At 48.4% G+C, this 14067-nt stretch overlaps 1 long non-coding RNA gene across 1 annotated transcript; it reads right to left on the bottom strand.

Annotated features, from left to right (window-relative positions):
- Positions 1 to 674: 674 nt before the first annotated feature.
- On the bottom strand, positions 675 to 14041 carry LOC117088684. Its single transcript, XR_004439275.1, has 3 exons — positions 13966 to 14041; positions 6240 to 6405; positions 675 to 988 (listed from the first exon to the last, which is right to left on the bottom strand). It is a non-coding gene; the product is annotated as an uncharacterized LOC117088684 (long non-coding RNA).
- Positions 14042 to 14067: the final 26 nt, after the last annotated feature.

The following is a 14067-nucleotide window of genomic DNA, read 5'->3' as shown; positions in this document are numbered from 1 at the left end:
CCTTTCTCGGGGTGGCAGTGTGCTCATCTGGAAAGCGGCAATAAAGCACCCACTTACTGGGGTTCTTGGAGGGTGGAATGTGACAGCACAGGTGACAGTGTGTGTTTCCCATCAGAAGAAATGCGGGGGTTGGGGGGCAGGCAAGTGCCACTTGATGGGAAGCCCAAAAGAAACGTTAGTCGCTACACATGTCTGATGGAAATGACAGCACCTTTCCTTCTCCCCATGAGGGTTTACCGAGCATCAGTGGGGGCCCTTGCCCTGTGGGCTTCTTGGCGCGCAGGAGATGGGGGTCTGCTCTTGCAGGCTGCAAGTGGGGCTGCAGACAAAATACGCACAAAAAACAATGTGAGAACTCTACGAGGCTGCATTCATCGTTGGGCTGAGTGGAACAGTACAGGTTTCCGTGTATAGGAATCCCAAAAAGGGGGAAATTGGTCGGAGGAGACAGGGAGTTTAGCTAAGCAGCGGGCAAGCCTAGGAGTGATGGAGTTGTGAAGGGGGTAAATAAATTTTCGTTCATTTTAATTGTCAGGGGCTATTAAATATTTGTGTATTAGAGGTTTTTTGTGATGGGAAAAAATAGTAACTTGTATTTAGTAGTTTTAATTGCATAGTAAGATATAGTGCAGGTAGCATGGTTGTGATAGTAATAAATCATGTAGAGACTTGGAGAGGTCAGAATTCCATGACAGGAGTCACCCAGGTAAAGGCAGGTGCTGGGAGCAGAAACATCGCTGAGGAGGGAGGTGGGCAGGGGGCAGCCCTCTCTCCACCAGCGAGAGCTGGCCGGGAAGGGCTGCATACAGGTCCTGGGGTCCGTGCTCTTCCACACCACACCATGTGTCTTGATAACAAAAGACGTGGAGACCTCACCCCAGAGAAGCCTCTCAAAGCCCTTGCGCGTCCTGCTGACTTTCTTTCACCTCCTCTGAGCCAAGCCCCATCCCTGAATCAGGCCGAACAGCTGCTTTCATCCTCCAGGTGGCTGAAATCAGCAAGAGAAAGTGACAGCTTCCTGTCAGTCCTGGAGTTCCTATAAATGCATTCATTCAGCAAATATTTAGTGAACATTTCCTATTATCCTCCACTACGCTAGGCCCTGGGGATCCATCAGTGAGGAGATGGAGCTACATTCTAGTAGAGGAAGACAATAAGCAAAACAAATAAGCAAAATATACAGGAAATGCTATGGAGAAAAAGCAAGGGGAATAAGGGAAATTCAGAGGGGGTTCAATTTAAAGACAGTAGCCAGGGAGGGCCTCGTGAAGAAGGCAACTTTTGAGTGAAGACTGGAAAGAGGGGACGGAGGGAGCCATGTAGGCTTCAGGAGAGAAGGCATGCCAGGGCCAGGAGTAGGGTGAGAGAGTGAGGCACCTCAGGGACAAATGCTAAGGAGGTGTTCCCTCTGGGGTCGTGTTGCAGCCCTGCTCCCCACCACCCTCCCTATTGCGAGCAGGCTAACTGTTCTCAAACACAAATCTGATCACAGTGGCGCAAAAGCTCAGAGCTGCCCAGGGGCTCGCCTTGGCTTTGGTATAGAATCAGACTCCTGGGAATGGCCCAGAGACCCAGCTGTCCTCCCAGTCTCCTCTCTCCATTCCCTCCTCCCCGTGCATGCCATGCCTCGTCTTTCTCATGCCTCCACCCTTGCAACCTGGAGCCTGGGCCTGGAACACCCTTCCCCCGCCTCTATGTTCTCCTACCTCTTCTAACTTTTTTTTTCTATTAATATTGTAAATATTTAGGACCTACATAAAAGGCATAAATAACAATAAAATTAATCCCCTTGCACTACCACCTCCACCCAGCTTAAGGAAGAAAACATTACCCACGCAATAGAGGCCCCCTGGCACCCGTCCTAAGCACATCTGTCTCTCCAGTGACTGGGGCTGTCACTATCTTGCTTTTTATATTTACCATTAGTATAGCACAGGTTTGAAAGTTAGATGTGCTGTGGTTTGAAGATTTGTTCCCTCCAAAACTCACGTTGAAAAATTAATTACCATTGTAACGATATTAGGAGGTGGGATCTTTAAGGGGTGATTGGGCCATGAGGGCTCCACCTTCATGTGTGGGTTATGCCATTATAAAAGGGCACATTCAACCCCCTCTGGCTCTCGTTTGCCCTTCCACTTTTCACCATGCAAAGACTAAGCCTTCCTCCCCTCTGGAAGTCACAGCATTCAAGGCCCCATCTTGAAATCAGAATCACCAAATCTGCTGGCATCTTCATATTGGATTTCCCAGCCTCCAGAACTGCAAGCCAATAAATTTCTTTTCTTAAATTCCCCAGTCTGTGGTATTCTGTTATCGCAGCACAAAGGGACTAAGACGAGCAGTATGTAGCCCTGTTTTGAATATTCTGAATATTTTCAAACTTTAAGTGAATGGGAGCCTCTGGTTTACATTCCTCTGCAACTTGTCCTTTCATGTAACATTATGTTGGTGAGATTTATCCATGTTGATATGCGTAGATCTAGATCAGAGCTCGGTAAAGTTTTCTGGAAAGGGACAGATTGTTCATATTTTAAGGTTTGTGGGCCCAACAGTCTGTTGCAGCTGCTCAACTCTGTCATTATAGTGTGAAAGCAGATACAGACAATATGTAAATGAATGAATGTGGCCATGTTCCAATACAACCCTGTTTACAAAAATAGGCAGCAAGCTGGATTTGGCCCATGGGCCATAGTTTACTGATCTAGGCCATTTGTTTTCATTGCTGTATAATACTTCATTGTATGACTATAACACAGTTTATTGATCCATTCTTCTATTCATGGACTGGTTGAATTATCACTCCCAATTCTTTACTCCAGGACTGTACAGGACTATACATTCACACCCTTTGATGTACAGAGTAGATGGAGAATATATCCCCATCCCATTGACTCCGGCTTTGGCCTAATGGAATTTAACCAAGCAAATGCTAAAGAATGTGATGCAAAAGGAGGTTTTTTGTTGTTGTTCTTGTTGTTTTGAGATGGAGTCTCACTCTGTCACCCAGGCTGGAGTGCAATGGTGAGGTCTTGGCTCACTGCAACCTCTGCCTCCTGGGTTCACACAATTCTCCTGCCTCAGACTCCTGAGTAGCTGGGACTACAGAGGTATGCCACCACATCTGGCTAATTTTTGTATTTTTAGTAGAGATGGAGTTTCACTGTGTTGGCCAGGCTGGTCTTGAACTCCTGACCTCGTGATCTGCCTGCTTTAGCCTCCCAAAGTGCTGGGATTACAGGCGTGAGCCAATGCACCCGGCCGCAAATGGAGGTTTTTCATGTGCTTTTGTGGTTTAGTTTGGCCTCTTGCAGTCCTGCCATTTGCCATAGAAGAGCATTTTCCCAGTAAGCTGTTGTCTTTTCAGCCTGAGTCCCCAAATGAGAGCTACTTGTAGCCAGTGTGAACGTGAGTTCACCCCAGCTCACCTGCACTCCTGTGTGCAAGAAATAAATGTTTGTCCTTACAAGCCAATGATATTCTTAGGATTGTTTGTTACACAGCTTTATTGCAGCAGTAGCTAATGAATACAATGGACGTTTACATTTTTTATTTTTTGCTGTTGCAACAAAATTCACGCTCATATACCTCAACTGGTGCACAAATGCATCTTCAACTTTGCTAGTTAATGCTGATTTGCTTTCCAGAGTTTTGTACCCATTTACACTCTGCCAGCAATGTCAGAGTTGTCTTGGTTCTGCATTCATGTCAACACTTGGTTTTGTCAGGTGTCTGCTGATCTGTGGCTGTAAAATTCCATTGCCCATCTAACTCTTACTCATCTTTCTCTTCCTCTGGGCCTCCTTCCCTAATGCCCCCGTCTGAACTGGGTCCATATACTCATTGCATCCATAGCTCCTTACACTTACCTCTTTCACAGTCCTGGTATTGTATTTATCTATTAATCTGTCACCATACAGACAGACCCTGTCCCCCAACCCAGGCACTCAGCAAATAATTGTTGAATGAAAGTTTCATGAGACACTTCAATCAAGCTGGTCAGCTCCTGTCCTAGGGAATGTATAACTGAGACAACTACCTCATCAGAGGTACAGCCCTCATATCAAGGTGTGTCAAAGGACAGAGACTGATTGCTTTTCATGTGGTTATCACACTTGGGCTTTGAATGTGACTTGTTTTTATGCTAAAAATGCAATCATTCCAGGCTGGATCTCAGAGAAATTGCAGTAGCTAGAGAGATGTGAGTGAAAGCTAAACCCTAAGGGTCTAGGAAGGTTTTGTGGGCAAATGCCATCTTTAAAAAGCAGGTTAGTCGCATAATAAATAGCTTGCATTGCTGCACACTGCTCTAAGCACTTTACATGTACGAGATAAATATCAAAGGAGGAAACTGAGAAAAGTAACTTGCCCTGGGTGCACAGCTGGTGAAGGCCTCACTGTAGCCACTGTCACTCCCTCACACCAAGGTAATTGCTTTAGAGATCAAACAACTTGACACCTGCCAGAACTACCCCCACCCCCCCACCACCTACCCCCATGCCCCACCACCAACTACTCCAACCCCACCACCACCTACCCCCACCCTCACCCCCACCTACCCCACCCACCACCTACCTCACTACCCCACCACCTACCCCCACCACCACCACCTACCCCCATCACCACCTACACCACCCACCACCTACCCCACCCACCACCTACCTCACTCCCCCACCACCTACCCCCACCACCACCACCACCTACCCCCACCCCCCACCACCACCTACCCCACCCACCACCTACCTCACTCACCCACCACCTACCCCCCACCCCCACCATCACCTACCCCCCTCACCACCTACCTCACTACCCCACCACCTACCCCCACCCCCACCACCACCACCTACCCCCCACCACCTACCTCACTCCCCCACCACCACCACCTACCCCCACCCCCACCCCCACCATCACCTACCCCCCTCACCACCTACCTCACTCCCGCACCACCTACCCCCACCCCCACCACCACCACTTACCCCCACCCCCCATCACCACCTACCCCACCCACCACCTACCTCACTCCCCCCCACCTACCCTACCCACCACCTACCCCCACCCCCACCCCCACCCCCACCTAACCCCACCCCCATCACCACCTACCCCACCCACCACCTACCCCCCCCCCCCCACCACCACCTAACCCCACCCCCATCACCACCTACCCCACCCACCACCTACCCCCATCACCACCACCACCTACCCCCACCCCCATCACCACCTACCCCCACCACCACCACCTACCCCCACCACCACCTACCCCCCCCCCATCACCACCTACCTCACTCCCCCACCACCTACCCCCATCACCACCACCACCTACCCCCCACCACCACCACCACCTACCCCCACCCCCACCACCACCTACCCCACCCACCACCTACCTCACTCACCCACCACCTACCCCACCCACCACCTACCCCCACCCTCACCTACCTCACTACCCCACCACCTACCCCCACCCCCACCACCACCTACCCCCCCACCACCTACCTCACTCCCCCACCACCACCACTTACCCCCACCCCCACCATCACCTACCCCCCTCACCACCTACCTCACTCCCGCACCACCTACCCCCACCACCACCACTTACCCCCACCCCCCATCACCACCTACCCCACCCACCACCTACCTCACTCCCCCCCACCTACCCTACCCACCACCTACCCCCCCCCACCCCCACCTAACCCCACCCCCATCACCACCTACCCCACCCACCACCTACCCCCACCCCCACCACCACCTAACCCCACCCCCATCACCACCTACCCCACCCACCACCTACCCCCATCACCACCACCACCTACCCCCACCCCCATCACCACCTACCCCACCCACCACCTACCCCCACCACCACCACTTACCCCCACCCCCCATCACCACCTACCTCACTCCCCCACCACCTACCCCCATCACCACCACCACCTACCCCCACCCCCCATCACCACCTACACCACCCACCACCTACCCCCACCACCACCTACCTCACTCCCCCACCACCTACTCCCAACACCACCTACCCCCACCACCACCACCACCTACCTCCACCCCCCATCACCACCTACACTACCTACCACCTACCTCACTCCCCCACCACCTACCCCCACCACCACCTACCCCACCCCCACCACCACCTAACCCCACCCCCATCACCACCTACCCCACCACCTACCCCCCACCACCTACTCACTCCCCCACTACCTACCCCCACCACCACCTACCCCACCCCCACCCCCACCTACCTCCAACCTTTGGATGGCATGAGTTTGTTTGGTGTGTCCAAGGTCACCTTTAAAGAGCAGAATTTTGAAAAATCCATGGGTAGACGTCTTTGCTGCCAGTCAGCATGATGGAAAAACATGGGTCTTGGAGCCGGGAGGCGGGTTTTAATCCAAACTTGGCCACAATCTTAATTTAGATTGTTTTGGTTGTAAGGAAAAGAAATCAATAACTTTAATAACTTCAAAATCCCCAAAATGAAGAGGAGAGATGTGCTGTAAGGAATGGGTGGTGCTCGTAGGATAATCAAGGGTTGGAACCAAGAACCGGACCATTGATATAACCATACTATCATTCTGCCCCTTCCTCCCTGGGCTAACTATGATCTGCATCTCGTCCTAGGGTCAGATTCCCGGGATTTAAAATCTGATTGGCCCGGCTTCAGTCAGGTGTGTTCCTCTGATCCAATCAGCTGTGACCGGGCAGGTGGGATCACACAAACCTCAGGAAAGGGGGCCTATTGTGAGCTAGGCAGATATTCTCTAGAAGGTGCCTAACGCAGTTACTATCAGTAGATCTTAGGGAAGATATCTTCCTTCCCGGACTCATGGTTCTCATCTGTAAGTGAGAGATTTGATCTGTGTCTGGTTCATCATTACATCTACTATGCCTGTTTAATAAATGTTAAATAGACTACAATGATCTCTATATCGGCTTCTGGTTCTGACCATCTGTCTTTTAGAATTTTCATAAGTAAAGTGTGTGGGTACGAGGAGCTTGCAACGAGGGAGAAGCAGGGGAGAAGGAGGGTGTGCTGAAACTGGCTAGGGATGCCTGGGGACTTCAGCTTAAGCAGTCTTTTCTCTGGGCATCTTTCCAGGGCCAATCCTCTGTCCCCACCAAGCAGCATTCTGGCCAGAATTTGGCTTCTCTAATAAACACTGTCCCTGGAGGGACAGTGCCCTTTACAAGCTATTAAATTGGCCACCTGACAGTTGCCAACACAATGCCATTTGAGAAGCATAGTCCAAAGTGGGGGGACTCCGGATTTGATTCCGGTGTCCAGAATCCAGACTCTTCCACTTATTATGTGACCTAGTGGGTCACAGCCCTCTGAGCATCACAGTCTTCGCTGCCCAGACAGATATGAGAATCTTTGTTCTGCCTTATTCATAGAACTGTTTGAGGGATATTGTGTATAAAATTATCCATAATAATTGAACTATATTTGTGGTGTGCTAACTAGATGCCAGGCATAGCATCATGTGCTGAAAAGGATTATTATGTACAATCCTCACAACAGCCTTATGAGGTAGCTGCTACTATGATCTCTGTTTCACAGATGAAGAAACTGAGGCTCAGAGGTTAAATAACTTGCCCAAGGTCACACAGTTGATGAACAACAGAGTCAGATGCCGTGCTCTGAACCACTAGGCTCTAGTACCTTTGTTTGTGGTCCAGTTGTAGACAGACACAACATTATGATTACTTCCCAGGGCCTAAGACCTCTCAGATAAGCTGAACGTTGAGACCCACAGAGCTAGGAAACCAAAACTTGGATACCAGAGAAGCAAACTTCTGGGTTTATTCCTTCAGTCTAAAAACTACATGAATCAAAAAATCTGTGGGCTGTAAATGAAGTAACTCAGCTCAAATTAGCTCGTTCAAAAAAGGGAATGTGTTGGCCTCCACTCTCCGAGGGGCAAAAGTGAGGCTAGGGCACCTGGAATTCAAGTTTCAAACAAGCACCCCCAGGGCAATCTTCCTCATTGTCTCTCACTGTGGCTGCCCTGTGCTGGCTGCCTGCCCTTTCATGCTCCATGAGCTTCTTCTCTGGAAGAGAACACTGCTGCCAGCAGTTCCAGCATCACATGTCAGCTGCTCTGCAACCAAAGCTAAGGTGGGATTTCCTTTCCCAGCTACAGGTGAAACAAATCTCAGGGAAGGATTCTTATTGGCCCAGCTCAGATCATGAGTCCTCCCTTCTGAACCAATCACTATGGCTAGGGACATGTGGTTCTATGATTGGCTCCCCAGCTTAGATCATATGCCACCCATGTGAATAGTGGGAGTGGGTCTGTTATAAGAAGATAGGGTGAGAGGGAGAGATGGCCACACCGATGTGAAATCTGGGGGACTCTCTGAAGCCTGGGTCACCCCAATTTGTATCCTTTCCAACTGGCAACAGCAACCTTGGTTTTCTCCTTCCTCAATCTATATCTACTAAGAAGTCACCTAATAGGCTGTTAGTTTCATATTCTTGTTTACCTCAGAGAGACCTATATGGTCTTTTATATAGAAAGAGGGGGTGAGTGTCCTCTTCCGCCAACTAGTTCATTCACGGATGTACCTCAACTTTCATGTCTGGAAAACTGGGGCAATGGAGCCTGCCTTACTTTCCTCACAGAGGTATGTGAGGACCTACAGAGTTAATGGATGCAAACACTGCTGTAGAACGAACAAAGTGCCATATTTACAAATACAGGATCTATTTATTGATTTATTTACACTCCTTTGTGTTTCAAAAAAGGATTTGAGATAGCTTACCAAAATGCACACAATATAGTGGGATAAAAATAGTAAGGGTACAGAGCAGAGGGAAAACACGGGTAGAAAAATCAAATAAAGCTAGGGAAAATTCTTGTACCTGGAAACTTATGCTCAAAGTCCCCGAACAAGTTTGGTTCTGAGCTTCCTCATGAACAAAGTGGGAAACATGATCAGCTACAAAAAATAGAGTAGTCACAGGATAAGAGAATATCAGTATGCCAGGAAAGGCCACAGAGCTTAGCTCAGCACCAATGTCTGGTAGAAATTTCTTCTCATCAAGAGGATGCTGCAGGGTGGGCAGGGCGCGGTGGCTCATGCCTGTAATCCCAGCACTTTGGGAGACTGAGGCAGGCGGATCACCTGAGGTCTGGAGTTCAAGACCAGCCTGGCCACAATGGTGAAACCCCGTCTCTACTAAAAATACAAAAATTAGCCAGGCATGGTGGTGGGTGCCTGTAATACCAGCTACTTGAGAGGCTGAAGCAGGAGAATCACTTGAACCCAGGAGGCGGAGGTTGCAGTAAGCTGAGATTGCACCAATGCACTCCAGCCTGGGTAGCAGAGTGAAGCGAAAAAAAAAAAAAAAAAAAGATGCTGCAGGGTGGAGTGGTCTGCATATTCAACAATATTTAGAGATCCTTTGGTTTTCATGTCACTGGATGTCTAACTCTGTTTCATGTGGATTCACTGTCTACAATTTGATTTATGTTAACTGAAAACTGGATACCAACTAAATAGCAAGCACATTCTTTTCCCCTCCCTCCCTCCCTCCCTCCCTTCCTTCCTTTTCTTTCTTTTTGCAGGGTAACATGAGGTTGGGTGCAAGGAGTGGTACATGAGTTTTCCCCAGTGAAGTATGTGGACAAAAAAGTTCTAGCATCTTGGCTTAGCCGAAATGTATAAAACTCACTAAGACATAAAACTGTTCCAAGCAGGCCATAAAGGCACTGCTGCCTTTGCCTCAGAACTTGGGCTATAATGTGCTGTCCTGGAACAAAATGCAAACATAAATCAGCTTTCACAGTATTTTTAACCACCTACAAAATTCTTCATTTCCTGCCTGAAATGCTTCTGACAGTGAGCGATGCCACTCTCCCTCATTCTTGTTCTGAAAAGGTTCCCTTCGGGCAGTGATGGGGACCCAAAACTGGGCCCCACAGCTCAGGCAAGCCCAGGAGGCATGGGATAGAGGAAATGATCTCCCAGGGTCTCTAGGACGAATAAGCCAGGGATGTGGCTAGCGTATAAAATGCTTTTGTGCAAAGTCGGAAAGGGCGCCCCTTCTTGGCACAGGAAGCCCTGTGGGTTCCCCCCTGGGATGCCCTCTCCTGCATCTTTGCCTGACGCAATCTCACCTGTCCTCCTGGACCCATAGCCTCCACAAAGCCACCCCCAAATACCCATCCCATTCTCTTTTTTCTGTACTCCGAATGCAACAATAGCGAGTGCCAGACAGCTGGCATTTAATTATATGATGTCTGGCATGCACTATTTCATGTTGTCAGTCTGTCACTCTAACTAGATTAAAGAGATCTTGAGGTAATCGTTAGTTCTTACTTTATTTGTCTCCCTTACAGATAACGAGGAAGCTTTATGTCTGCATACCTTACAAATAACAAGGTCATGAAAAACAGGAGCCTAGGGTGACTGTCTCGTTCTCCTCACTGTACCCATTGAGCAGACAAAATTGAGAGCCAAAGAGGAGGCTTGACTTGCCCAAGGTCATGCAGTGAGAACTTGGGCTAGCCAGGAACGACTCCAGTTCTCCTGTCTGTCAATGCAATGTTCTACTTCCCTGAAACACTTAGTTCTAAAACCCCCAAATAGGAGGTTCAGAACCACAGCTCCCTGGGGTAATAAAGACAGACAGACAGACAGCTGGCCCACAGTAATCCATCTGCTCATGGGCAGAATTTCCAACACGGAGGCAAGTCAAGCTGCTCTAAGGCTCAGCAAACAGCCTCCATGGGAATCCAAGCTGGGTCTTTGTATGAAAGGACCTCAGTGGGGTACCTGGAGCGCTTGCATCCTCCCTGACACCACACAGGTCACTATTGTCTTTGATGTCTGGGGCAGAGGAAACCCGTAATTGATGGTCTCAGCAGGAAGGACACGTAGACAGGTGGAGAGGGCTTGTGTTTGCTAGGGGCTGCCTTTTGCAGTGAACTATGCACCCTTGATAGCAGGAAACCACCCAAGTATTTGCCCCAAATTTATGATAACAGATACAATAGTGTCAAAGCTGACAGAAACTGAAAACAAAATAATAACAAAAAATACCCATGGCAACAATTGCTAAGCAAAACCCTATAACGACAAGCTGGCAGCAGCCTCATCAGTCCTGCTGAGGCTCTCCTGGGCACTCACAAGCCACAGCACCGGGCACTTCGTACTTCTCGCAAACACCCTATGAGTTTGGTATGATGTGCTTGTTTATAGATGTGGAAGCTGAGGCTTAGGGGGCTGAAGTATCTTGCCTCACATCACAGGCTGCTAAGAGGCAGAGCTGGGACTGACATCCAGGTTGATCTCCCTCTAAAAGCCTCCCCTTTCACTAAAACCCACATGGACTGTCATTCCAACCCCACTTCAAGCATTTCTTCCCATTATCAGACCTGTGAGACAAGGTTTGGTTGGGAAAACATGAGGCTCTTCAGAGAGACAGACAACAGATTGCCCATCATTTCATGGACAAGGGACCGACATGAGGCGCACCCAGATCTCTGTGGCTTTTTCTTGGTGCCAAACAAATGCAGAAGGAGCCACTTCTCAAAGAACACAGTGTTTTTCTTCCTCTTCTCATCTCCCCTGGGCCGGTGCCTGTGATAATTGGGAAGCACAGAGTCTGGTTTTTCTGGGATTGGAACCAATGCTGTGAAGAGAGTTCTGACAATAAATGTTGATTGACAGTTGATGGACAATGTTCTTGAATCAGTTTTTCCTGTGCTGGGTGTTAAGCTGAGAACTGCACTAAGCAACTGCTCAACAGCCTGCTTCCTGTTCAGATAGAATTTACTACACTCTCTCTCTGTGGGCCTCAGTCAGGCAGCCAGGCGAGATGGTATCTCAGGCCCCTTCCAGCTCCATCACTCAATGTCTCTATCAGGAAGAGAACACAGATCTGAAAACATTTTTTTCCCCTAAACACTGAGTTGGGGTTATTTTTCACACACACAAACACAGGCACCAACAGAGATAACTGGTCAGGAAATAAGGAGCTTTGATTCTGGTCTCATACTCTTTGACCTAGTAATTCTACTTCTGTGAATTTATCTTAAGGAAAGAATCCAGAGGACAGAGCTGTGTGCACAAAAATGTTCGCTTTCACAATATTTGGAGTTACTGTCAATAAAATGATGTCCAATGCAACAATGGGAGAGACTCACTTGGTGGCACATGAGGCCACCGCAAATGATAATTTCAAAGACACAGAAAAACATCCTTGGCAGTGTTTTTCAAATTGCAATTCACCCTCCATTAAGGGGTCATGAAATAAACCTAAGAGGTTTCCTGCCACCAACTTGCTTTTATTTTTATTTTTTGAGATGGAGTTTCTCTCTTTCTCCCAGGCTGGAATGCGGTGGCATGATCTCGGCTTACTGCAACCTCTGCCTTCCAGTTTCGAGCGATTCTCCTGCCTCAGCCTCCCGAGTAGTTGGAATTTCAGGTGCCCACTGGCACACCCAGCTAATTTTTGTATTTTTAGTAGAGACGGGCTTTCGCCACATTGGCCAGGCTGCTCTCAAACTCCTGACCCAAAGTGCTGGGATTGAGAGGTGAAGCCAGCTGGACTTCCTGGGTCAAATGGGAACTTGGAGAACTTTTCTGTCTAGCTAGAGGATTGTAAACGCACCAATCAGCATTCTGTGTCTAGCTAAAGGATTGTAAATGCACCAATCAGCACTCTGTAAAAATAGACCAATCAGTGCTCTATGTCTAGCTAAAGGCTTGTAAATGCACCAGTCAGCATTCTGTAAAAATGCACCAATCAGTGCTATGTCTAGCTAAAGGATTATAATACACCAATCAGCACTCTGTGTCTAGCTAAGGGATTGTAAATGCACCAACCAGCACTCTGTAAAAATGCACCAATAAGTGCTCTGTGTCTAGCTAAAGGATTGTAAACACACCAATCAGCACTCTGTGTCTAGCTAACGGATTGTAAATGCATCAATCAGCACTCTGTAAAAATACACCCATCAGCACTCTGTGTCTAAAGGATTGTAAACACACCAATCAACACTCTGTAAAATGGACCAATCAGCACTCTGCACAATGGACCAATTAGCACTCTGTAAGTGGGGACAAATAAGGGAATAAAAGCTGGCCACCTCCCAGTCAGCAGTGGCAACCCACTCAGGTCCCCTTCCATGATTGTGGGAGCTTTGTTCTTTGGCTCTTCACAATAAATCTTGCTGCTGCTCACTCTTTGGGTCCCTGCTACCTTTAAGAACTATAACACTCACTGTGAAGTCAGCAAGACCAAGAACCCACAAGAAGGAACCAACTCTGGACACAGGATTACAGGCCTGAGCCACCATGCCTGGCCTTGTTTTTTTAATTAAATAGGCAAGAATAGAAAATAACAGAGTGCATCACAGGCGGTAAAAGTACTTACTGTGAAACTTTGGTTTTGGTTTCATGGATTATTGGGCCATGGTATAAAATATATTTTTTATCATGGGGTCACAGTCAAAACATTTCAAAGGCCGTAGGTCTATGGTGTACAGTATAGTAGGATTACAACAATATAAAATATTGTGTGTGAGGCCAAGCCTGGGAGGAATAAACAGAAGCAAAGAGTAATCGATAAGGTTGGTAGAATAAAGGATGCTGCTTCTCAGTTACATGTTTTCTGTGATATTTGTAGGCTGTTCTTACAATAAAACAAAACAAAACAAAAAGAAAAGAAGTCAAGACACAAAGGAGAAATAACAACAGAAGGTCATTATCAGATTCCACTGGCGAGGAGCTCAGGGCTCCTGCACCGGCCTTGAAGGATGGACAGAATTTGAATCAGGGGCGTGGCCTAAACAGACACAGAGTTTTTGCTGAAACACAAAACACACTGAAAGAGAACATGGGGTTAAAAAAGGATCTAAGTGACGCAAAGTGGCTTAAAACTGGGGAAGAAAGGGGCAGGTCCACTCCCGGTATCCACTGTGCCACCCTGTACCGACTTTTCCTTCCTCCACCCACCTAGGCTGAGACCTCAAGCGAGAGGTTGCCCCTCATAAACATGTCCGCACCAAGCCGGCCGCGCCCCTCAACAAGATGGCGACGTCAGCAGCCCCACCTCCC

Source organism: Trachypithecus francoisi, unplaced genomic scaffold (genome assembly GCF_009764315.1).
Source record: "Trachypithecus francoisi isolate TF-2019V2 unplaced genomic scaffold, Tfra_2.0 Lachesis_group10, whole genome shotgun sequence".
In the NCBI taxonomy this organism is placed as follows: Eukaryota; Metazoa; Chordata; class Mammalia; order Primates; family Cercopithecidae; genus Trachypithecus; species Trachypithecus francoisi.
This window is presented reverse-complemented; position numbering and strand designations above follow the sequence as displayed.